Source organism: Sus scrofa, chromosome 15 (assembly GCF_054392235.1).
Source record: "Sus scrofa isolate SSC_HxYL_T2T_F1_AM1 chromosome 15, Sscrofa_HxYL_maternal_Yorkshire_Landrace_v2.0, whole genome shotgun sequence".
Classification (NCBI taxonomy): domain Eukaryota; kingdom Metazoa; phylum Chordata; class Mammalia; order Artiodactyla; family Suidae; genus Sus; species Sus scrofa.
Window position 1 is genome coordinate 149,796,754 of NC_139397.1, and position 24,514 is coordinate 149,821,267.

At 52.2% G+C, this 24,514-nt stretch overlaps 1 protein-coding gene and 2 long non-coding RNA genes across 7 annotated transcripts in view; all 3 read left to right on the forward strand.

The window, feature by feature from the left end:
* Positions 1 to 24,514, forward strand: part of AGAP1 (ArfGAP with GTPase domain, ankyrin repeat and PH domain 1) — a 558,467-nt gene that overhangs the window by 17,271 nt on the left and 516,682 nt on the right. The gene's annotated exons all lie outside the window — the stretch shown is intronic.
* LOC146396213 (uncharacterized) lies at positions 2,453 to 9,421 on the forward strand. Its single transcript, XR_014829155.1, has 2 exons — positions 2,453 to 7,227; positions 8,443 to 9,421. It is a non-coding gene; the product is annotated as an uncharacterized LOC146396213 (long non-coding RNA).
* On the forward strand, positions 12,974 to 15,248 carry LOC146396214 (uncharacterized). The gene is made up of 2 exons (XR_014829149.1): positions 12,974 to 13,234; positions 13,820 to 15,248. It is a non-coding gene; the product is annotated as an uncharacterized LOC146396214 (long non-coding RNA).

Genomic DNA, 24,514 nt, shown 5'->3' on the forward strand with positions numbered 1-24,514 from the left:
GGCAGGAGCTCGTCTGTGAGGCTGTGGGACCCCCATGGGATAGAACCACTATCCTTGGGGACTTAAAGCTGCAGTGATCTTTCTGCCCTCATTTTATTTTCTTTACAACTTTATAGAGTTAATTTCTATAAGAGAAAGTTGACAATCTGATGCGTTTTGACAGCACCCCCCCCCGCCCCCCGCACCGCCCCGAAACCAGCATCAAGTTGTCGGACGTACTCATCTCCCCAGACGCTGCCCCTCGGTGACCCCCGCCCCTGCGCGCCGCACCTCTGCCTGCTCCTGTCACTGGGTTGCTTGATGTTTTCTAGAATTTAACAGACGTGGAATCACAGCAACTAGCAAACAGGCCCTTTCTTCACGTGGCGTCGCTCCCTTGGTGCCGTGATCCTGAGGTCCGTGCGAGTCCGTGTGTGTATCAGCAGCGTCCTCTCCTTTACTGCTGAACCTGTCGCACGTGTGCCCTCGCCACGGCGTCTTCTGTCCACGTGTGCCCTCGCCACGGCGTCTTCTGTCCACGTGTGCCCTCGCCACGGCGTCTTCTGTCCACGTGTGCCCTCGCCACGGCGTCTTCTGTCCACGTGTGCCCTCGCCACGGCGTCTTCTGTCCTGGGACGTGGATTGTTTCTCCGGCTTGGCTTTTACGCCTGAGCTGCTGTGCGCGCTCTCGTGCGGAGCTTCCCACGGGCACGCGCTTCGGTTTCCCTGGGCCGAGTCCCCAGGCGTGGAGCGGCCGGGAGATGGGGCGGGTTTATGTTTAACCTAAAAAGCAAGCCCTGCCAAACTGCTTTCCGGATCGGTTGTTGGATTTTACCCTCCCGCCAGGAGTCTGCATGTGTTTGCCCGGTGTAAGCTCAGCGGGCTGCGTGGGGCAGCGCCGTCCTCGAGAGCGCGGAATTGCCTTCGAGTCTCCTGGGCTGAGACGTGTCTTGCACTTGGTAACCCCCGCCTCCGTTGTCCTCCTGGAAAAGCCAAGTGTTTGCCTAAGATCCGTGCTTCTTAGCCTAGGGAGGGAGCACAGTTTGCCCCCGGAGGACATTCGGCAGCGTCTGGAGACATTTTGGGCTGTCCCAACTTTGGGGAGGCAGGTGTTAGTGGCATTGGTGGGCGGGGCCCAGGGCGGCTGCTGGACAGCCTGTCCTGCACAGGACAGCTCAGAATCTCAGTGAGGCTGGGCGGAGAACCACCGGCCAGACCTCTGCGGTCCCCCTGCTCTGTGGCTCAGGGCTTTGCGCTGACCAGGGGTCACCCTGGCACACGCTGTGTTTTCAAGCAGAACCAGTGGCATCATTTATGGGGTGTGTGGACCAAGCACTTGTCCCCAGGCTCTCAGGGTGGGGGAGGGGAGCTGTGTGCAACTCTGCACCTTCTCCCCAAAGTCTTCTAGGAAACCAGCTTCCTGGAGAGGATGTGACTTGGTCTCCGGTCCCTCCTCCAGCTGCTTGAGTAGGCAGATTCCACGCAGGGCTTTATGACTAAGCACCTGGCAGCCTGGGCTCAGGGCAGCCCTAACGATCTTCTTTGATTAAACTTTGCTTGGCTCAGGGAAGTTACTCACCTGCTCTCTGGCCAAGGGTGAACCTTCTGGAAACTTTCATGTGTAAATCTCTCTGACAGCTCCACATTCTGAAGTGTTCCCTTGGCCGTTCTTTCACTGATATGGGTGGGGAGAAAACTTGCAAGTGATGTCCTCAAACCATGGATTTTTGCTCCTACAAAGCTTTTCGTAGGTGGGTTTGTGGAGGGGCTCGGTGTGTGTGGCGGGGAGATGACCGTCCCTGTTGCCAGCTGCCCCTTCCTTCTGCCTCGGCCGAGTACCCGAGAGCTGCCTTGAACCTGGTGGGGAGCACGTGTTTTATGTTTAGGGGCGAACACTGCGGGTGGCACAACCCTGGTTTGTTTTGACACAGGAATAAGACCCTCACCCCTGCACTTCCTCCCCCAGTCCCGCCTCACTCTCCCTGTTGGGAAGGAGGTGCCGCGTGTGAGCTGCTGGACGGAGACCTCGGAACGATAAGGAGACCTTGACCTTGACTGGAAGTGGATCCTGACCTCGCTGGGCTCCGCAGCCCCTGTGTCTCCTCGAGGGCCTTGTAACTTCCGTGCCAGGGAACCTGCCTTTTGCCTCCCTTTCCAGGAAATTAAGATACACGAGTGAAAATATGATTAAGGGCTTCTGATGTTAGTACAAAAATGGGCCGTGTGTTAGTGAGAGCAAAGCTGTCTTACGGGGTAGCTGGCTGGTTCCTTGAGAGCAAACTGGCTGAAAGGTTTGTGATCATGGAATTTGCAAACACATTGAGTATTGATTTCTTCCCCGTTGTGTCCACATCCTGCGTCTCGGAGCTGCTGTGTTGTCACATCTGGTGTGAGGCCCGGCCCCTTCTCTGTGTCACCTGTGTGCATTCTCTTTCCCCTCCCCAGCATCTGTCCGAGGCTGGTGGGCCCACCTGGGGGGCTGGGCTTGCAGCTGGAGGCCTTTGGAGCAGAGCTCCTCAGACTGCAGCCAGCCTCAGAGTGACCTGGGCTGCGTGTGAGAGCCGGGCTTGCCCTGGGGGCGCTGGGCCAGGGGTTCTGGGTGGGGTCTGGGATGCTGTTCCCCCTGCAGGCTCCCGGATGTGGCACCACCTGGAACCACGGCTCCAGGTCTCCCAATGCTGGTGTCATGACATGAGGGGTGAGAGCCGCGAATCTGCAGTGTGGACAGTCCCTGGGGACACGCTCCTCGTTGGTGGGCAGAGGACCCCAGGGTCCCACCTGGCGGGGTCAGGAAGCATCGCTGTGGGTGTGTACCATTTCACAGGCCTTTCTTGGTTAAAAAGCCAAGAGGCCCGACACCATCCAGTCCCCCACCCGAAACCTGCCTGGGACTTGCCGATCTCTTCCGTATAAATAATGATTCTATAGCTTTTCACGTTTTCACAGCGTGCCAGCCCCTAGGATTCTGAGATGCCTTATGATCAGCTTCACAGGCTCTGTGCTGCCCCTGCAGCTTCGATGTGCGTGTGCTAAACACGTGTTTATATTCACGTGATCAAGCACGGCGCACTCCGTGAGCTCCCTCCGTGTGGGCATATGTCTCTGTCTGCGCTCAGGTATCCGAGGACGTTGATACGGTTGGTGGTAGGCCGCGTTTGACGGCTTAGCTAACCCATAAATAGATTCCAGAACAATCTGCCCTGCTTAAGAGCCTTTAATGGCTCATGGGGCTTTCAGAATGAAGTTGAAATTCCTGGCCTCACCCCTTGGCCTTTTTAGAACAAGTCACGGGGCAGCTAAAGGGACGAACATGGAATTGCCTCTCTCAGCATCCGGGGCCCTTGGCCACGGGCCTGTCTGGCCTTGTCCCTCCCTGCGGGCACCTCCTCTGCAGACCCTTCCCGGGGCCACCTTGTCATCTCCAGTCCATCTCGGGCTCTTGGTGGTCCGGGTCCTGCCTCCAGGCAGGCAACCCTCTCTTTTCGTAACGTCCTTACTGCTTGCTCCCCAGAGGCCGCTCGGATGTCTCCCGATTGCGATGTCAGGCGTGTGGCCTGGGTGCTCAGGGGCTGAGGGACCAGGCCCAGGATCTCATGCACGACCCCTCGTGCGGCCAGAGCGCCGCAATGGGGAAGGACGTGCTCCTTGGAGGGGGGCTGGGTAGCGACAGGGAGCACAGACTGAAGCAGCGGCGGGGAGAGGCCCGGGGCCGCAGTAATTAGTCGCGAGGCCGGGACCCAGGACTTTGAGGTCGCCGTGGCTGCTGTTGTGGGAATGGCCTTCAGACTTTAGGGCACTAAAATAAAGGGTCCTAGATTCAGGCAGCCCTTGCCCTCAGCAGGTGGTCGTTGCCTTTTTGAACAATCAGAATTTGCTCGCCCTTTAAGCGAGGAGGCTGGTAAATTAAATTGGTCTGTTTGGATCCTTGGTGGGAAATAGCAGAATCCCGTTCTAGTTCCAGCAGGTGTGGAAGTTACCAGAATAATGTAGGGGCGGCTCTGAGATGGGAGGCCAGTGTGAGCGCCAGGCCTGGCGATGGCTAAACCAGGGTCGCTGAGCAGTCCGGGCAGCGGTCCCTGCGTCTTCGGGCACCTCTTGAGCTTCCTGTGGCCACAGGAAATCAGCCACCTCTTGGCCCCCTTCAGTGACAGCGTCGTCCAGACAGCAGCAGCGAGGAGGGCCAGGTCCTCAAAGGCCAGTGGAGGAGCTGTCCACGTAAGCGGGCATCGAGACCAAGCTGGCAGGCGTGGGCCAGTGCGTTACAGGGCAGGTGCCTGGGCTGTCCCGCCAGCCGCGAGATGCTCATTGTGCATCTAGAGCATGACTTCTTGCGTCTGCCCAAGTCCACCACGTCCTTGTCACTCTGCGTGAAAGAGTCTGGGTGCAGTTGGACATTCTGCAGTATTTAAAGGGGAAAGTGATGGGTTCATGGGTGACTTTTGCAACGGATGCCAATCTCTAAGATGTGCACGTGTCAGGTTCAGTAATAAGCAGCTGCACACATTCTGCGTTGCTCCTCGCAAGTTCAGTGTTCAGGGAGCTGGGAAAATGCCAGAGGACAGGGCTGCCTTTTACATCTGAGTGGAAGTGAGATACTTTTCAGAGTAGGGGTAGCTGAGTGCCACGCGACTTGAGGGCCTGCTAGGTGCAGGGAGAAGCGGCTGGGCTGGGCTACGTGTGGGCTTCGGATTGTGGCAGGTGGCAGAACTCCAGCTCCCCCTCTGCCTCCTGCCCCAGGACTTCGCTGCTGCTGCTCTTGCAGACGGGTGGTTCCCGCGGGCGCACCCTGGCCGGGGCTTCCTTCCTACCCTGCCTTTACGCGGCATCCTGCCATCTTCCCGTCCCCTGGGCACGGGCACCCCAGCTGCACGCATGCCTGGTAGTAATAAACGCCCCATTGGGGCTTGTGGGGGATATGCCTTTCCTGACTGCTCTGCTCCCCAAGCTGGCGATGAGACAAACGCTGTGCCCTTCCCAGGCTCTTCGCCCCGTTCTCTGCTTCTCCTCTGTCCTGTAACTGTTGGTTGCGGGGGTCTAGCATCTAAAGAGAGTCTCTGGACAACGTCTGGCCCTGCTCTTTGTAGCTGTGCGCCTGTGGGGGGGCCATTCAGGTGCTGAGCCTCAGGTTGCTCCTGCTTTACTTGGAGGGAGGCAGTGTCAGGATGGGGTCCCTGCGGCCTGGTGCCCAGTCATAGCTGCTGCCCTGCCTCCCCTGGCCTCCCATCACCCCGAGGCCTGTTGAGTGGATGTGCATTCGTCCGGCTCCCTCTGGAGACTTCAGATCTTCCCCGTGTTCTGAGGGTCGCTGGTGTGGACGCCCAGTGTTCTGAGCCAGTGGTGTGGATGCCCAGTGTTCTGAGCGTTGGTGGTGTGGACACTTAGCTAGTGAGGGTTGGCAGTGTGTACACCCAGTGTTCTGAGGGTCAGTGGTATGGACACCCAGTGTTCTGAGGGTCAGCGGTGTGGACGCTCAGCTCGTGAGGGTACTCTGTGGGGGTGGTCCTCTGCCAGCAGGGTCTCTGAAGTGGGATTGACCCTCCCTGATGTGGTTGACCCAAAAGTCAGCCATGCAAATGCTGTTGATGGACAGTTGCAGATAGAAGCATCCTTGGTCCTGCAGGGTAAGATCTGATTGGCTGGGGATGCTGTAGGGGATTGGAAGGGCTTGGTGTCTGGGTCCTTCTGCAGGGCTCTCCTAACAAACTGTCAGAGCCGGGAAGCTTAAGGAACAGACGTTTCTTTTTCTTTTTTTTTTTTTTTTATTGTCTTTTTGTCTTTTTGTCATTTCTTGGACTGCTCCCGCAGCATATGGAGGTTCCCAGGCTAGGGGTCGAATCGGAGCTGCAGCCACCAGCCTATGCCAGAGCCACAGCAACGAGGGATCCAAGCCGCGTCTGTGACCCACACCACAGCTCACGGCAACGCCGGATCCTTAACCCACGGAGCAAGGGCAGGGATCGAACCTGCAACCTCATGGTTCCTAGTCAGATTCGTTAACCACTGCGCCACGACAGGAACTCCAGGAACAGACATTTCGTATCTCAGGTTCTGAGGCTGGAAGGAGATCAGGGTGTCGGCAGGGGGCTTCTCCTGAGACCTCTCTCCTTAGCTGGTGGCTGGTGGATGGACACCTTGCCCTGTGTCCCCCCTCCGCCTTTCCTGTTGTCACATGTCTCTTCTCATAAGGACACTGGCCCCGTTGGATTAGGGCCCCGGCCTTATGACCTCATTTAACCTTAACGAGTCCTTAAAGCCTCTGTGCAGATACAGACGCCTTGAGGGTTGGGGCTTCAGCAGAGGAGATGACGGTGGGGGGAGGCACAGTCCAGCCCGTAACAGTGTCCTTCTCCGCCCCAGCCTCCCCCCAGCACCTGTATGTGGCATCCTAGGATGTGTTGCTCATACAGCATCGCAGGTGTCTCCTGATTAACTCTGATCAGGGCTCTGACAGGTGTGGGGGCCGCCAGCCATTCTCTTCCAAAGCGAGTGGAACCAAGGGACAGTGGGTTCTGAACCCAACCTGAACTCTTTATTTTCTATCTTTATTCGAACTTATTCTAACAGTATCTTTGCTGCTTTCATAATATGTTTATTTACATTACACTTGACTGTATTTATCAAACCTGTATTTTTATATGTTTATTATGATTTTATCATCCTTGAGGTGGCAGCGACTAATGTGTACTGGGGGAAAAAAAAATAGTAGCCCCAAGGCGATTGCTTTATAAAAAATTTAAAGGAGTACGTAATGAGATGAGAGCAATTTTTTGATGTAAAATGGATTGTAAAAAGTGTACAATTTGGATATAAAAGAAGCCTAAGGAAAGATAGAAACAATTGTTCACGGTGAGACAGGGTCCGCACACCTGGGGCCACTGCCCGGGGGAGCAGATGCCGAGATGGAGGCTCAGCCAGGCCTCGGCCCCCAGGGCACGGGGCGAGCTTGGCCCAGAACCGACCTCCACATGTCAGACGGTGGGCTGACCGTCGTCCCTTTGCCTGCGACCACGGTTCTGCTGTGGCCCCCTTGGCACCTTCAGCTCTTTCTGTAGCTCTGCAGCAGGGAAATGGTTATGCTAATGGAACAATGGATTGATTGATGGATTGAGTCATGTTACCGTTCCCCGAGCTTTGGACAATCGCACAACTTTTTCCTTCATCTGTCTCTTGGCAGGGATCTTTGAAGGCTTTTTTTTTTTTTTTTTTTTATCTTTTTAGGGCTGCTCCTGTGGCATGTGGAAGTTTGCAGTCTAGGGGTTGAATCACAGCTGCAGCTGCCAGCCTACATCACAGCCACAGCAACACGGGATCCGAGCCACATCTGTGACTTACACGACAGCTCACGGCAACACCGGATCCTTAACCCACTGAGCGAGGCCAGGGAGCCAACCCGAGTCCTCGTGGATACTAGTTGGGTTCGTTTCTGCTGTGCCACAGTGCGAACTTTGAAGGCTTTTAAAAAAGGGTTTTGATGTGGAATTTTACAGGTGACAGCAGTGAAAGTGGCCATCAGCCCCAACCCCATGTCCCCTAAATTATTCCTTCCAAACCCCATCCCCATTGGCTTCTTGGCATTGACCCTGGCCTCCTGGGTCCCGATGCAGAAGTTAGTGTGGCGGTCACAAGTTGGCCTGTGCCCGCTGCCTGCAGGGGGCCTTTGAGGATGGGGCTGGGCTTCAGCTGGTGTCTTCTGCTTTGGCACAAAGAGGGAGAGACCAGCACGGCAGTTGCGAACTTTTCTTTTTTAATCGAACTGTGGTTGATTTAGAATGTGTTTCAGGCGTACAGCAGAGTAATGCGGTCACACATGCATGTGGCTATTCTTGTTCTGATTCGTTTACCTTATGGTTTATTACAAAATATTGAGTGTGGCTCCTGGTGCTGTACAGTCGGTCCTTGCTGCTTATTCTGTGTCTAGTGGTTTGTATGTGTCGGTCCCAAACACCTAACTCATGGTCCCTTCCCCTTTGGTAACCTTAAGTTTGTTTTCTGTGTCTGTGGGTCTGTTTCTGTTGTGTAACTAAGTGCATTTGTATCCTTTTTTTAAATTTTTAGATTCCACGTATAAGTGATATCCAGTATTTGTCTTTGTCTGATTTACTTCACTTGGTGTGAGGCTCTCTAGGTCCATCCCTATTGCTACAAATGGCATTGTTACATTCTTTTTTTATGGCTGAATAATATTCTAGTGTGTGTGTGTGTGTGTGTGTGTGCGCGCGCGCGCGCGTGCGTGCACGCGCATACGTATACTGCATCTTTATCCATTCGTCTGTTGGCGGACATTTAGGTTGCATCCGTGTCTCTGCTATTGAAATAGTGCTGCTGTGAGCATTGGGCGAATTAGAATTTTATTCAGATACATACTCAGAAGTGTAAATATTTTTAGTTTTTTAAGGAACTTCTGTACTATTCTTATCTATCTATCTTTTTAGGGCCGCTCCCGCGGCATATGGAGGTTCTCAGGCTAGGGGTCAAATCAGCGCTGTAGCCCCCAGCCTACGCCACAGCAACCCCAGATCTGAGCTGTGTCTGTAACCTACACCACAGCGCATGGCCGGATCCTTAACCCCCTGAGCGAGGCCAGGGATCGAACCCGTGACCTCATGGTTCCTGGTCAGATTCGTTTCTGCTGCGCCATGACGAGAACTGCCATGGAACTTCTACACTATTCTTCGGAGTGAAGTTTTGAACATTTTAATTCTAACTCACACACTAATCAGGAAAAAAAAACAAAAAGGAGTGATTATTCACTTTTAACGCCTCAAAACAATATGACTTTCTGTGTCTTAAGCCCGAGGGACGGGTATGCGTGATCCTAGCTCACCCCATTTCTGGGCTGGCAACCCTGACATCACTGCTCTAGTGTGTCCTGCTCTGCGCTTGGGCCTCGTCCAGTTCATGGCGACAGGAGGCCATGGCCAGGTGGCCCCGCACGGTGAGGGACAGCAGAAGTGTCAGAGCAGACCTTGGCATGTTTGAAGCTGGTGCTGGTAAGAACAGCGGTGTGTAGGTGATGTGACGTGAGCTGTTCTGATCCGCTTATGTTTGTTAATTGGTTTAATCCTCACAGCAGCTCAGAGACATGCTTCTCCATTTACAGATGTGAGACCTTGAGACTCAGGGCGGAGGGGTCATTCATTCCCTTCCTGAGGAGAAGGCCTCACGTTGCACAGGAAACAGAGCATCATGTGTACGTGTGTGCCTGTTTTCATGTGTGCATAGTGAGCAAAGGTAGAAAAAAGTTTCGACCTGAATTTTTTGAGTTAAATATCTGCTTGCAACATGCTTTTTAAAACTTAGGAAACAGGAGCTCCCTGATGGCTCAGTGAGTTAAGGATCTAGTTTTGTCACTGCTATGGCATGGGTTCGATCCCTGGCCCTGGAACTTCTGCATGCTGTGGGTGCAGGCAAAAAAAAAAAAAAAAAAAAAAAAGAAAGAAAACTTAAGAAATAACTCAAACACATCAAATGTGTGTGAGATAGCATAGTGACCTCCCAGATGTCCAGCAGCCAGCTTCAGTAACTGTCAGCGTGTGGCCAGTCTTATTTCCTCTCTACACCTGCCACTATGATTTTGAAGCTAACCCAAGACATCTGATTTTTTCATCCAAAAATATTTCAGAATCCATCTCCAAAAGAGAATTCTTAAAAAAAAACAAAACCAAACCAAACACATGGCCACAGTTCCATTATCACACTTAGGAAATGAACAGTGCTTTAATAGCATCGGATATTCAGTTGGGGCCCAGATTTCCAGTTGTCTCAGGGGTGTCACCATTTCTCCCCTGAGTTTGTGTACCCCGGGATCTGAATGATTCCCGGGCAGTGCGGGTGGTTGATGTGTGTCCCCCGGCCGTCTGCCTTCTCTCCTGGGAAGTAGATTTGTAACCAGACCCGGACGATGGGCCTGGGAGCCCTTCCTTGGCCTGGATTTTTGGACCGAATCCCCTTGGATTTGTTTTTTTTCAGGGCTGTACCTGCGGCATATGGAGGTTCCCAGGCTAGGAGTCGAATCGGAGCTGCAGCTGCTGGCCTGCACCACAGCCACAGCAACGCAGGATCCAGGCTGCATCTTCGACCTACACCACAGCTCATGGCAATGCCGGATCCTTAACCCACCCAGCGGGGCCAGGGATGGAACCCGTGTCCTCATGGATACTAGTCGGTTTGTTACCACTGAGCCACGATAGGGACTCTCTCCTTAGGTTGATTCTTAGACGTTTCCAGCTAACAAGGTATTGCATTCTAGAGAAACGAATTCTGTGTGCAAATTCTAGGTAAAGTGTCTCCCTTGCAAAATAGGGTTCTTCATGGAAGAAAAAAAAAAAAAAAAGCTTGAAAAACTATGTCTTTCTCCTCAGTCTGCAGAACGTGAATGTCATTTTAAAATATCAGGGTTAAATTTCTTTACGGTGACGAGATAGGGCGGGCATGACATTTAGCAAAGAAAATTGGGATGGATGAGCTTAATGGACTTGACCTCTTTTGGGGGCGGGTTCCTGTGGAAGGTTAGTTATGTTTTTATTTTATGCTAGGGTCTCCTTGGAAACCGGAGGTATCGGTGTGGTCTTAATAAGCAAATATCTCCATTACGGGAGAGAGGGCTGGTGTGTGAAGTGGGTAGGCTGTGGGAGAGTGCTATCTGATGGCTGGGCTTCAACGTCCAGGCCACTCAGACACATGCATCCAGCGGCGGAGCTGGGTTCCCCCGGCTGCTGCAGACCTGGGGACCAGCTGTGATGGGCCTGCCCAGGGCAGCCCTGTGGGAAGACCTTGGGTGGGGCCCAGACGTCCTGGCCCGTCCCCTCCCAGGGAGGCTTGGGTATGGTCTTGCTTTTGCTTATAATTCATCTCTTTACTTGAAGACTTAGATTTTTGTCTTTTACAGCAAGAAAATCATTGGAAAATGTGAAACATCACCCTTGTAATCCTGTGGTAGAAAATAATTACCTTTTAAAGGGCATAAGTTATGGTTACAAGGAATGAATTAATTTGGAGAAGGAAAAGAACCCTTTAAAAAAGTCCAGACATACAAATGGTAGGAGCTTTACGAGATTGTTGTGCATGGATTAAAATCAAAAGGGGGAGTTCCCGTCGTGGCGCAGCGGAAACACATCCGACTGGGAACCATGAGGTCACAGGTTTGATCCCTGGCCTCACTCAGTGGGTTAAGGATCTGGCATTGCCCTGAGCTGTGGGGCAGGTTGCAGATGCAGCTCAGACCTGACGTGGCTGGGGCTGTGGTGTAGGCTGACAGCTGTAGCTCCGATTCGACCCCTAGCCTGGGAAGTTCCGTGTGCCACAAGTGCGGCCCTAAAAAGCAAAAATAATCAATCAGTCAATCAAAAGGGGATGCAGAGGAGGACGTGAGATACGGGGACAGAGTGAGAAAGTTCACTGCCATCCTGAGGATCGAAGTTTGCTTGTTGCTTCGTTAGGCTGAGAATAGTTGGATGCGTAGGAAGCCCGAAGGTAACGGAACACTGGTTGCCTTGCAAATTGTAAGTGAAGATGGGTGAATTCTGGTAGCATTTGTCCCAAAGCAGTAGAGGCAAAGGTCCGCCAGTGGAATGAAACAGTGGGGCTGTGACAGTGGCTGGTTGCGGGGGGCGGGGGGGTGTCCAGTCTGGTTTTTCTCCTGACATGGAAACGCTGTCCCCTTGGAGTCGTCCATGAAACCACATCAGGTGAAAGTGGAGCCGTAGTTCTCCTGTGCCCCCTTAGTGTTTCGTTTGTGGCAGCGGTGACCGGTAGCAATAGGTAGGGGACCGGAGGTTGCAGAATCCCTGGGCGACCAGAAGTGGCGGGTGTGTGGGATTCTGGGAGGAGTCAGGATGTCAAGCCACTGCCCAGGCGTGATTCTCCGTGTGCAGGGGCGGCAGGGGCAGCAGGGGATGTATTTTGTTTCTTAGGGCCACATCCATGGCATATGGAGGTTCCCAGGCCTAGGGGTCGATTCGGAACTGAAGCTGCTGGCCTACACCACAGCCGCAGCAACGTGGGATCCTGGCCGCATCGGCCGCCTACACCACAGCTCACCGCAGGTGTCCACTGAGTCACAATGGGAACTCCCATGTATCCATTTTTTAATTTTAATTTTTAAAAATTTTATTGGACTCCAGTCCTTATAAGTTGACTTATAATGTTGTATGAGTGGCAGGTGTGCCACCGCGTGAATCAGCTGTGCACATACATGCATCTAAAAGGGGTTTTTTTTGGAATAAAGATAACGTATGGTTGCATTGATTCCAGAAAGTTTCTATCAGTCTATCCTCTGCTGAGGAGAATGGGTCCTCCCTTCCCCACCCCCGCACTGGGTGTTGCACCCTTTGCGGAGGGAGGGGGCTGGCTGGCTGGCCTCTGCCAGCCCAGCTGCTGGACGGAACCTGTGCCTCCTCCCAGCAGGCCGGGGGACGGACCGCCACCTGCAGACTCCTGTCCTTCCGCTGCCGGGTGTGACTCCTCAGGCCTTGGGAGGACAGAGATTATGGACTTCGCATGGCAGGTGTGGACTCAGCGCGTGGGGTGGAGAGGCCCCTAGAACTCGGGGGAACGTAGAAGCCCCGCCTGTGGGACCACGTAGGGAGAGGGCGCCTAGATGGTCATTGTCGCGGAGTCCGCACCGCAGGCTTCTCGACAGGTCGCCTTTGCCCCCCTCCCTTCCCGCGGGACCTTTGCGAGGGCTCCCCTCCGTGGCTCGGGTGTGGCCGGTGGCCTTGCGCCGGACACACAGGATGGGTCACCGTTGGGCTATTGATGACTTGATGGGCCTGCTGTGTGTTTTGCTTGCTCCTTCCTCGTCCGTTGTTTCCGAGGCCCCTGGCTCCTCGGGGCGTGGCTCCGAGCCCGCTCTGCCGCCTGCTAAGATTTCCAGCCGCGCTGTGCTGTGAGAAAAGCCCCTTTGTTGCCCTGGCATCGTTGGAACACTGGTCCTTTTATGTTGTGGGAGGGCGTTGTTGTTAAGTCTTCTCCAGGGAACTCGTATTTCTCTGCCACATGCTGGCGGGGGCTCTGTGCTGGTGGCTGTAATATCGGCATCTCCCGTGTGCCAAGAATTTGATGTCCATTGGCTTCCCATGATAATAACTGACATTAAAATCCACACTCTGGCGGCAGGTAGGGATCGAGAGTATAGGAGTGTCACGTCAGCTCCTGCAGGTGGTGAATGGAGGAGTCCGGCTTGGGATCCAGGTCTGCCTGAGCCGCTGAGCCTGTGGTGTCCACTGCAGATGTACCCAGGGGGCACAGGACAGAGGTATGTGTGCAGCCCGTGGGACACAGGACAGAGTGCTCGAGAGCTGGGAGGGAACGGTGACCCTCTGGGTTCAGGTTATTCTCATCATTGCACTGACCTGTCCCCACCTGGGATCCTTGCCGTGAGGCGCACAGCATTTGCCTGTGGCCCTTCTTGGGGACCAGCATGCGTTTCATCCCCTTGGCCTGACCTGTGAGCCGGGGCTGTGGGCAGTGTCAGGAGGAGAGTTTGAACCTTGCGGGGAGGGAGGCTGGGCAGGCAACCCATCTGAGCTGTTGGCAGAGGGCACAGAGCTGCCATGGTGCCGTGGTCTGGCTGGGCCAAGGCTGTGTGTGCCTTACGGGGGAGGAGGGTGGATTTCCAGAATCCTTGGAAGATTAGAGTAAGGTGTGTTGCCTCCTCACTCTAAGCCTCAGTGTGGCTTTGGGGTCAAGTAGGGTTGAGGAGGCAGGAATCAGCACCTAAGTTAGAAAAGAAGGCCCAGCAGCCCGCACACGTGTCGTATGCCTCTTGTCGGTGTCAAGACATTTGTCATTGGGCTTCCCGTGTGGCTCGCAGCATAACTACTCGGTGTTGCTTCTGCAGTGGCTGTGGCTCGCCCCCTGGCTTGGGAACTTCCATATGCTGCAGGTGCGGTCACTTGTTTCACATGGTACTGACACAAAGACAGATCAGTGGAACAGGATAGAAAGCCCAGAATTCAACCCACGCACCCACAGCCAACTAATCTATGACAAAGGAGGCAAGAATATGCAATGGAGAAAGGACAGCTTGTTCCATAAGTGGTGCTGGGAAAACTGGACAGCCACATGGAAAAGAATGAAATTAGAACACTCCCTAACACCATACACAAAAATAAACTCCAAATGGATTAAAGACCTAGACAGAAGACCAGACACTATAAAACTCCTAGAGGAAAACACAGGCTAAACACTCTCTGGCATAAACGACAGGAACATCTTCTCAGATCCACCTCTTAGAGTATGGACAATAAAAAGAAAAATAAACAAATGGGACCTAATCAAACTTCAAAGTTTCTGTACAACAAAGGAAACCCTAAACAAAATTAAAAGACAACCTACAAAATGGGAGAACATCTTTGCAAGCGGATCGACTGACAAGGGATTCATCTCCAAAATTTATAAACACCTTCTGCAGCTCCATACCAAAAAAACAAACAACCCCATCCAAAAATGGGCAGAGGATCTAAACAGACAGTTCTCCAAAGAAGACATACAGCTGGCCAAAAAACACATGCAAAGATGTTCAGCATCACTCATTATTAGAGAAATGCAAATCAAAACCACTCTGAGGTACCACCTTACACCAGCCAGAATGGCCAGCATCCAAAAAAGTCTACAAACAATAAGTGCTGGAGAGGGTGTGGAGAAAAAGGAACCCTAGTACACTGTTGGTGGGATTGTAAATTGGTGCAATCACTGTGGAAAGCTGTATGGAGATTCCTCAGAAAACTAAAAATAGAACTTCCATTTAATCCAGCAATCCCACTCCTGGGCATCTATCCAGAGAAAACCATGACTCAAAAAGACACATGTTCTCCAATGTTCATTGCAGCACTATCTTCAATAGCCAAGACATGGAAACAACCTAAATGTCCATCGACATAGGAGTGGAGAAAGAAGACGTGGTACATATACACAATGGAATATGACTCAGCCATTAAAAGGAACGAAATACCAGCATTTTTAGCAACATGGATGGACCTAGAAATTATCATGCTGAGTGAAGTCAGCCATACAATGAGACACCAACATCAAATGCTTTCACTGACATGTGGAATCTGAGAAAAGGACAGACTGAACTTCTTTGCAGAACAGATACTGACTCACAGACATTGAAAAACTTATGGTCTCCGGAGGAGACAGTTTAGGGGGTGGGGGGATGTGCTTGGGCTGTGGGATGGAAATCCTGTGAAATTGGATTGTGTTGAGCATTATACAACTACAGATTGGATAAATTCATTTGAGTAATAAAAAAATAGTGATGCAAAAAACCCCCCCAAAAACACATCATTTATCTTTGAAGGGGATGGAGCAGGAAGCCTTGGAAGTTTTGGTGGGAGAAAGGATGGGAGTTACAAGGTAGCCATGAATCAAGCCCACCAGAGTGCTGCCAGGGGGTCCTGACCGTGCGGGTGCGTCCAGGAGGTGCAGTTGCGGGTCAGGTTATTATTGCAGGTTACGGAGCTGCTGGAGTGTGTGCGGCCAGTTCTCGGTGGTGCTGTGTCAGACCTCAGCACTGGGGCTTGCACACACCCCTGGTTGGCTGGGACACAGGTGCTAACCCAGGAGATTGTGCTCTCCTTCAGGGAGCTAGGAATTTCCAGGGCTTTGATAGGGTCCCTTTGATCTTGGTCCGGTACGAGTTTTCTAAGGCTGCTCTAACAAGTTACCCCACACGTAGTGGCTTCAAACCACACACATTTATTCTCTTGCAGTTCTGGAGGTCAGAAGTCCTGAAGTCAGGGTGTCGCAGGGCTGTGCTCCTCCTGGGGCTCTAGGGGAGCTTTGATCCCCTGACCTGTTCCTGCTTCTAGACGCTGCTTGCCGCCGTGGGCTTCGGGGCCCCTTCCTCCCTCCTGGAAGCCAGCTGCACAGCATCTTCACGTCTCTCTCTGGGCTCTCGGCTCCAGCATTGCATCCTCCTCTCTCTTCTGCTTCTCCTTCCGGATGCTCAGGACCCTCGTGATGGTATTGGGCTCGGCTGGAGGAGCCAAACGAACCCCCCCTTTCAGGTCCTTGCTGTAATCACGCCTGCCAAGTCCCTTTTGCTGAGGAAGGTGACACAGCCTGAGGGTTTGGGGATTAGGATGCGGGCATCTTTGGGGGGCTTGTTCTGCCTCCTGCAGTCCCCTGGCTCTGTTTCTCACCAGGGCCCCCATTCTTCAGGGGCTTCCTCTCCCGCCAGCAGACGTGGCATCTCTGAGCCCCAGCTCAGCCGGCCTCGCGGGGTGGGGGTGGTGCCCTGCCGACCGTCGGGCCGTCTGGCTCTCTCTGCAGCTCCCTCTTTGGTTCAGGAGGTCCAAGGAGAAAGGGAGGAGCCGAGCACGGGGGCCCCCTCCTTCGGGAACAGCCTTCAGCCTCGTGCAGGGCGTTGTGTCCTCCTCTGCTGGACCGTCTTCTCTTTAGTCCCAGAGCTTGCGACCAGCCCTCTCCCGTGTCCCCCGCCGCGTTCTGCCCTGAGACGCGTGGACCTTGGGTCTCTGCCCACCTTTACCTCCAAGGAAGCAGGAGCCCGGCCCTGGGATGCCCGGCTGAGGCGTGTCTGGGTTTTAGGCTTTTCAATAGGAAAAAGAAGACAAAAGCGAGGGGAACGTTGATCACAGAAGGGAGACTTGGCAGGGAATGAATTCAACCCTCTCCCCACCCCCCACCCCGCTTTTTTTCCCCTTTTCTTTTTGCAGCTGCACCTGCGGCATATGGAAGTGCCTGGGCTGGGGTGGAATCCGGGCTGCAGTTGCTGGCCTACACCGCAGCCACAGCCACGCCGGATCAGAGCCTCGTCGGCAGCCTACACGGCAGCTTGCGACAACGCTGGAGCCTTCATCCCCTGAGCAGGGCCAGGGGTCCAATATACATCCTCACAGGCGCTGTGTTGGGTTCTTAACCCGCTGAGCCACAGTGGGAACTCCCTCAGCCGCTTTCCTGATTATCACCGTGTTTTATGCTTAGCGTGGGAAACTGTAAAGAAGAAGAAGCAAAATCGCCCATGGGCCTTTGCTCTGGAGGCAACTGCCGTGACTTTGGGAGGTTTTAGGTTTGCTCTTTCCCCACCTCTGCGTTTTATGAGGGTCGGTGTGTGTGTCACATGTACAGCGGTGTGTCCAGGTTTTCCTACGGAATCTTTTTATGATGACATTTTCATGTGCCTTTGCCTTTTCATCAACCATCTTTTTTTTTTTGTCTTTTTTTAGGGCCGCACCTGCAGCATATGGAGGTTCCCAGGTTAGGGGTCCAATCAGAGCTGCAGCTGCTGGCCTCCGCCACAGCCACAGCAACGCCAGATCTGAGCCGTGTCTGTGGCCTACACCACAGCTCCTGGCAACACCGGATCCTTAACCCACTGAGCGAGGCCAGGGATCGCACCTGCGTCCTTATAGATACTAGTTAGATTCATTTCCACTGAGCCATGACAGGAACTCCGCAATAATCTTTTTTTATGGCTCTATGATATCTAAGTATATTGACGCATCCTAACTGGATATATATGAAAAACTTTTAAATGCTTCCAATAAAAGATGACAAAAATTAATATTTTAAAACAGATGGGAAAGAAATGTGTAGCCCTTGCTTCAGTTAACCCCTGTCTCCTGCCTGCATCTGGCAGGTCGTGAGCTGTGTCGCCCTGCCCCCAAGGCCCCCTCCCCCCAGGTCTTGGCGAGTGGATGGTGGGCTGTCTGTCGTCCTTGGCATTAACTGTGATCTCCCTTCCACCCTGTGCCACTTCTGTAAGTTGGCACATGCGGGTGTTTCTTCAATCCCATGTGTGTCGTCAGTGCTTCAGATGAGTCATGGCGGTGTTCACAGGGCAGAAAAAAGACGCATCTCTGGCTGCTGGTCTTGGAAAGGAAAACAAAGCCGAACAAATGATGTACACGTGGTGCCAGCATAGTGAGAACGAGGGGAGGCGGAACACACCACGAGCTGTTAATGAGCGTCGGAGAGGTGTGGCGTCACGGCCCTACTTTGCGCGTCTTCACTTTAGCAGAATTATTTTTCAATCTAGTAATCGTCCATTAAAAATCAGAAATGGTCCACTTCGTTCAAAACCACCGTCAGTCGCATTCTGACAAAAGAGGTTTTGACTTTCTTCTTTTTAGAGTTCATAAAGATCTGCATGTTTGTGGCAGGCAGGAAATCAAGCGGGGTTGCCTAGGGAATTGTGTCAGAAGGCTTAGTGGCTGACTTTTCTGGCTCAGACACCTGGAGAATGGTCTTAGAGCGGTGTGGACAGCCATTGCTCATGAGTTTACTCTAATCGCCTTGTATAGACACATGTCAGAGCGTTGGAAACTGGGTAGCATTTCGTGCTAAGCATCAAAACAAAGATTTTGCTTGCAGTGTTGAGTGAAGTTACACTCTGGCTCAGATTAAACACATGGCAAGCGCCCTACTCCAGTTTTAAAAGTCATTAGGCAGCCACATCTTTTTTTGTGGCTTCGTTCTTTTGTCTTTTCCTCTCATGAAAAGGGATGCTCGGAAAGTGGCACCAGGAGGCCAGCATGAAGTCACTCAGCTTTGGGATTTTTCTCCTGTGCAGGAATGGTCAGATCTGCCCCAAGATTCCCTGCCCTCGGCTCTTGGTGACCGTTTTTTTTTTTGGTCTCCATCCCCTATGTAGCTTCAGGGCTATATCCTTTTTTTTTTTTTTTTTTTTTTTTTTTTTTGTCTTTTTGCCTTTTCTTGGGCCGCTCCCGAGGCCTATGGAGGTTCCCAGGCTAGGGGTCCAATCGGAGCTGTAGCTGCCGGCTTACGCCAGAGCCACAGCAACGCAGGATCTGAGCCTCATCTGCAACCTACATCACAGCTCATGGCAGCGCCGGATCCTTAACCCACTGAGCAAGGCCAGGGATCCAACCTGCAACCTCATGGTTCCTAGTCAGATTCGTTAACCACTGTGCCACGATGGGAACTCCCCCTAAGCCTTTTTTGCTGAATGCTTGCAGCTTAATCAAGCTAGCAGTTTACTTAGATACACATAGCCCTGTGTGCCTTATGTTATTCCGTTGGATCACAATGCGTGCCCCCTGCAGGTTGTTTCCATCAACCTCTGGGAGGCCCTGTGTCTCTTTTCTCGTCTCATAACCCACGGGACGGGGCAGTACCTCCTCAGAGCTGTGTCTGGACAGGCAGGTGCAGCAAAGCCGTGGAAGTGCTCCCAGCAGCCCCCTGCACACACAGATCAGGGCCCAGGCAGGGATGGTGGCGGGCTTCCGTCTCTCTGTCTCTCCCACAGCGTCCAGGCATTTTGTTTTAACCTCATTCCGCCCTGATTGGGGTTCCTTAGATGAGTTCTCTCTTTTCTGCAAAATAGTGCGGCAAAGCCCAGGCAGGTGATAGCGGGAGGCGAATGCCAGCCTGCCGCGAAGCAGCCCGGGGGTGCTTTTGCCCCTGCTCATGCCTTCTGCCCGTTTCCCCATCCTCCTCTGCTTGACTCCAAGCTGGCATGGCAGGAGACCAGCCACCGGGGTGAATGGCACTCCGCCGGCCAAGGGTTTTCTGGGGGAGCCGAGGCCGGCGCCTCCCGCGCTGCCGGGATCGTCTGTGCATCCTTTCTGTGCAGGTGCTGCCGGCCCCCGGCTGGACTGAGTTCAAGGGAGGACCGCGTGTGCTGAGCAGGTGCATTGAAGAAGGTGCGGAGGTCGCCGGCGCCGACCCTCGTTAGGTCCTCACTGCACTTGAAATGAGAGCTTGACCGCCCCTTCCCCGCAGAGGCGCTGGATGAATGGGTCTCTGGACGGCATCTCGGTTGAAAGGCCGCTTGAAACGGCTGCCTTTCCTCTTATCCTCCTCTCTCTGTGTGTTCTGCGCGCCGGGTGGGATGTCGTGGTGAAAGGTGTCCTCACAAACCCCAGGCTGGGGCAGGCTGTGCGGCGCTGGCCCAGCTCAGAGCTCCAGCCCTGTAGTGACCCCTGTCCTCCAGGCTCCGGCTTTCTTTGTGGAAGAAAAGGCTGTCAGCAGCCTGGAACCAAACTTGCACTTTCACTCCTGATAAGTGAGCTGTGTGCACTTGAACTTGGAGGGTGGAATGGGGAGGCAGGTCTGCTGGGCGCGCCTGGCTCCGTGCATCCTCAGAGGCAGGGGGTCGGCTTTCCAGAACCGTCGCCAGGTGGGGAGATGCCTTTGGAGCCCAGAGCCCCTCTGGGCTGCCTTCGAGCGCTCCAGGGCTTGGCTGCAGAGGCGTTTTTGGCTCATCCTGTAGGACTCAGAGCTTTGTTTCCTTCCTGTTACTTGCTTGCCTGCCAGCGAGCCTCAGCTTTTAATTTTAAAGCTTATAATGCTAAAGCACCTTGCATTTCTCATTGCTTTGACTTTTTTTCCCTTCAAGAATAATCTCCAACATTCGTGCAAAGCTTAACAGCTCGTCCAGGACAGATCAAATGTCTGGTTTTCCATGAAAATGCGAGCCCTCTGCTTCCCTATGGGGAGCGGCTGTCTGGCTTTGAGCTGCTCACATCCGTCCTGGAGCCGGGCGTGCGCGTGTGAGTGTGTGCACGGGTGTGGTGCCCGCCCTCAGGCCGGGCCTGTGTCTGCTCCTGCTTGTCCCCCGCACCGCATACCTTGGCGCTGGTCGTGCAAAGGGCCCAGCTCCAGGTGTGGGTGGGCGGCAGGAGCCCGGGCCGCCTTAGCGGGGGCTGTCACTAGAGTGTCATGCCCGCGTGTTTGAGCCGTGTGGCCTGTTGCTGCAGCCTGAGTGTCACCTTTCTCAGCTCCCGGTGACTTTGTTTTCCTTCCTCATCCGCTGCTTCTCCATCCCTCCCTCCGCCCTCCCGGATGACAGACACCCTGCCTCTCGGAGGTTCTCTCTTCTTTGGCTCATTCCTTCATTCACCCACTCGCGGCTCAGCGGGTCCCTGTTGTGTGGCTCTCCTGTGCTTTGGGGAATCAGTGGTGACCAAACAGGCACAGACTTGCTTCCTGGCGCTAATGGTGTTGGGGGGAGACGGAGGTTGCCAACAGACAGCGCTCGGTCAAGTGCGGGTGTGGTGTGTAGCTGATGTAAATGACGAGGACAAGAATATCGCAGGGCAGGGGCGTGAGTGTGTGCAGGGTGGGGTGTTGAAAATGGAGCGCTGTCATCTATGACAAACCCACAGCAAATGTAATACTCAATGGAGAACAGCTGGAAGCCTTCCCATTAAAATCTGGAACAAGACAAGGATGCCCACTCTCACCACTGTTATTCAACAGAGTGCTGGAAGTCCTAGCCACAGCAATTAGACAAACAAAAGAAATAAAAGGCATCCAAATAGGAAGAAAGAGGTAAAACTGTCACTGTATGCGGATGACATGATACTATATATAGCAAACCCTAAGGACTCAACCCAAAAACTACTTGAGCTGATCAACAAATTCAGCAAAGTAGCAGGATATAAGATTAACATTTAGAAATCAGTAACATTTCTGTATACCAACAATGAAGCATTAGAAAAGGAATACAAAAATACAATACCTTTCAAAATTGCATCCCCAAAAAATCAAATACCTGGGAATACACTTGACCAGGGAGGTAAAGGACTTATATTCCAAGAACTATAAAACATTAATCAAGGAAATTAAAGAAGATGTAACGAAATGGAAAGATATTCCATGCTTCTGGGTTGGAAAAATCAATATTGTAAAAATGGCCATACTACCCAAAGCAATCTACAGATTCAATGCAATCCCTATCAAATTACCCATGACATTTTTCACAAAACTAGAACAAACAATCCACAGATTTATATGGAACCACAAAAGGCCCAGAATTGCCAAAGCAATTCTGAGGAACAAAAACCAAGCAGGAAGCATAACTCTCCCAGACTTCTTGGCAATATTACAAAGCCACAGTCATCAAGACAGTGTGGTACTGGTACCGAAACAGACATATAGACCAATGGAACAGAACAGAGAACCCGGAAATAAACCCGACACCTATGGTTAATTAATCTTTGGCAGGGGAGGCAAGAACATAAAATGGGAAAAAGTCTTTTCAGCAAGTACTCCTGGGAAACCTGGACAGCTGCATGAAAAGCAATGAAATTAGAACACACTCTCACACCATGCATGAAAATAAATGCAAAATGGCTTAAAGACTTAAATCTAAGACAAGACACAGTGAAACTCCTGGAAGAGAACAGAGGCAGAATATTCTCTGACATCAACCTTATGAATATCTTCTCAGGTCAGTCTCCCAAAGCAACAGAAATAAAAGCAAAGGTAAACGAATGGGACCTAATCAAACTGACAAGCTTTTGCATAGCAGAGGAAACCAAAAAGAAACCAAAAAGACAACGTACAGAATGGGAGAAAATAGTTTCAAATGATGCAACTGACAAGGGCTTAATATCTAGAGTATACAAGCAACTTATACAACTCAACAGCAAAAAAGCCAACAACCCAATTGAAAAATGGGCAAAAGACCTGAATAGACATTTTTCCGAGGAGGAGGTACAGATGGCCAACAAGCACATGAAAAAATGCTCAACATCGCTGATTAGTAGAGAAAAGCAAATCAAAACTACCATGAGATACCACCTCACACCAGTCAGAATGGCCATCATGAATAAGTCCACAAATAACAAATGCTGGAGGGGCTGTGGAGAAAAGGGAACCCTCCTGCACTGCTGGTGGGAATGTAAACTGGTACAGCCACTAAGGAGAACAGTATGGAGATTCCTTAAAAAAATAAATATAGAACTACCATATGACCCAGCAATCCCACTCTTGGGCATATATCCAGACAAAACTTTCCTTAAAAAAGCCGCATGCACCCACATGTTCATTGCAGCTCTGTTCACAATAGCCAAGACATGGAAACAACCCAAATGTCCATCGACAGATGATTAGATTCGGAAGATGTGGTATATATACACAATGGAATACTACTCAGCCATAAAAAGAATGACATAATGCCATTTGCAGCAACATGGATGGAACTAGAGACTCATCCTGAGTGAAGTAAGTCAGAAAGACAAATACCATATGATATCACATATATCTGGAATCTGATATATGGCACAAATGAACCTTTCCACAGAAAAGAAACTCATGGACTTGGAGAATAGACTTGTGGTTGCCAAAGGGGAGGGGAAGGGAGTGGGGTGGTTGGGGAGCTCGGGATTAATAGATACAAACTGTTGCATTTGGAGTGGATAAGCAATGAGATCCTGCTGTGTAGCACTGGGAACTATGTCTAGTCTCTTATGATGGAGCATGATCATGTGAGAGAAAAGAATGTATGCATGTATGTGTAACTGGGTCACCATGCTGTACAGTAGAAAAAAAATTGTATGGGGGAAATAACAATTAAAAAAAATAACCTCCCAAAAAAAGAATGATAAAAATCAAGTGTATTATATAGTAATTAAAACATTTAATTAAAATAATTAAATATATACTAAACACTGTTAAAAAAATTTTTGCCAGTGGTTCAAAAACATTTAAAGCATAAGCCTTTTTTGAGCCCATAAAAAGAACCAAATTAAAAATGGATCCTATTTCTTGCAATAAAATGATTGTTTGATTTTCAAGAGGAAAAGAAAAAAGAAAATGGAGCGGCTGTGGTGGGAAGCCTGGCTGAGGCCCCTGAGGTCCTGGGGAAGAGCGTGTGCAAGGATGGGGGCATCGGGGGATGGGGGCGTCAGAGGGCGGGGGGGGGTGTCGGAGGACGGGGGCGTCGGAGGAGGGGGGGTGTCAGAGGACGGGGCGTCGGAGGATGGGGGTGTCACGTGAGTGGTTGGAGCTTCCGGGCAGAGCCCTGAACTGAGAGAGGCCATGAGGCTCTTGGGGGGGTCAGGGGGTCAGGGTTGGGGTAGGGCTGCCCTGAGCAGAGAAGCAGCGTGGATCAGATGAGGGGGGCTCTGCGTGGGCAGAGTGTGGAGCAGGGAGACGAGGGACTCTGGCGGCCGTGGGGACACTGGGAGAGGGTAGCAGTTCGGTGACAGAGCAGCCTGGGTTCTTGTATCTGCCCTCCATTGCCTGCCACGGGTGAGGTATGTTGGGGACACGGCTCGGATCATCAGTGTCGGAAAGCGAGACCCGTGAACACGGCAGATCCCGCCCAGCTCTGCCTCTGCAGAAGGGCGCGGGTGCTCACCCAGCGCGTGGAAGCCGAGACCCTCCCTGTTTATCCCTAACGCGGGGGTGCACCTGTGCCCTGCCCGGGGGTCAGGGCAGGGCGCACATTCTTCTCGGGGGGCTCCTTGAAACAGGTTGTTCCTGGGAGAAGAGGGAAAGAGGAGGGGGTTGCAGGAGGGCATTTCAGTCGAAACCTGAGAGAAATAGAGTCACCAAGATTTCCTTGGATAGAAGAGACATTATGTTACTTTCCACAATTAGGAGGCGTCTAGGAACTGGCAGCTTCCTGAGAAAACCATGGCTTGGAGCCTGCCGATCGCCCCGGATGTTAACTACAGCAGCGGTAGGAGTTTTCAGGTTCCGATGATTGAATTCTGAGTCCAGTAAAGTAATTTTCTCAGCAGCTGCGGGTCTGGATGTTTTAAGACCACAGTCACTGAGGGGTCTGGGGAGTCACTGCTGGAAGCCACTCGCTTTTTTG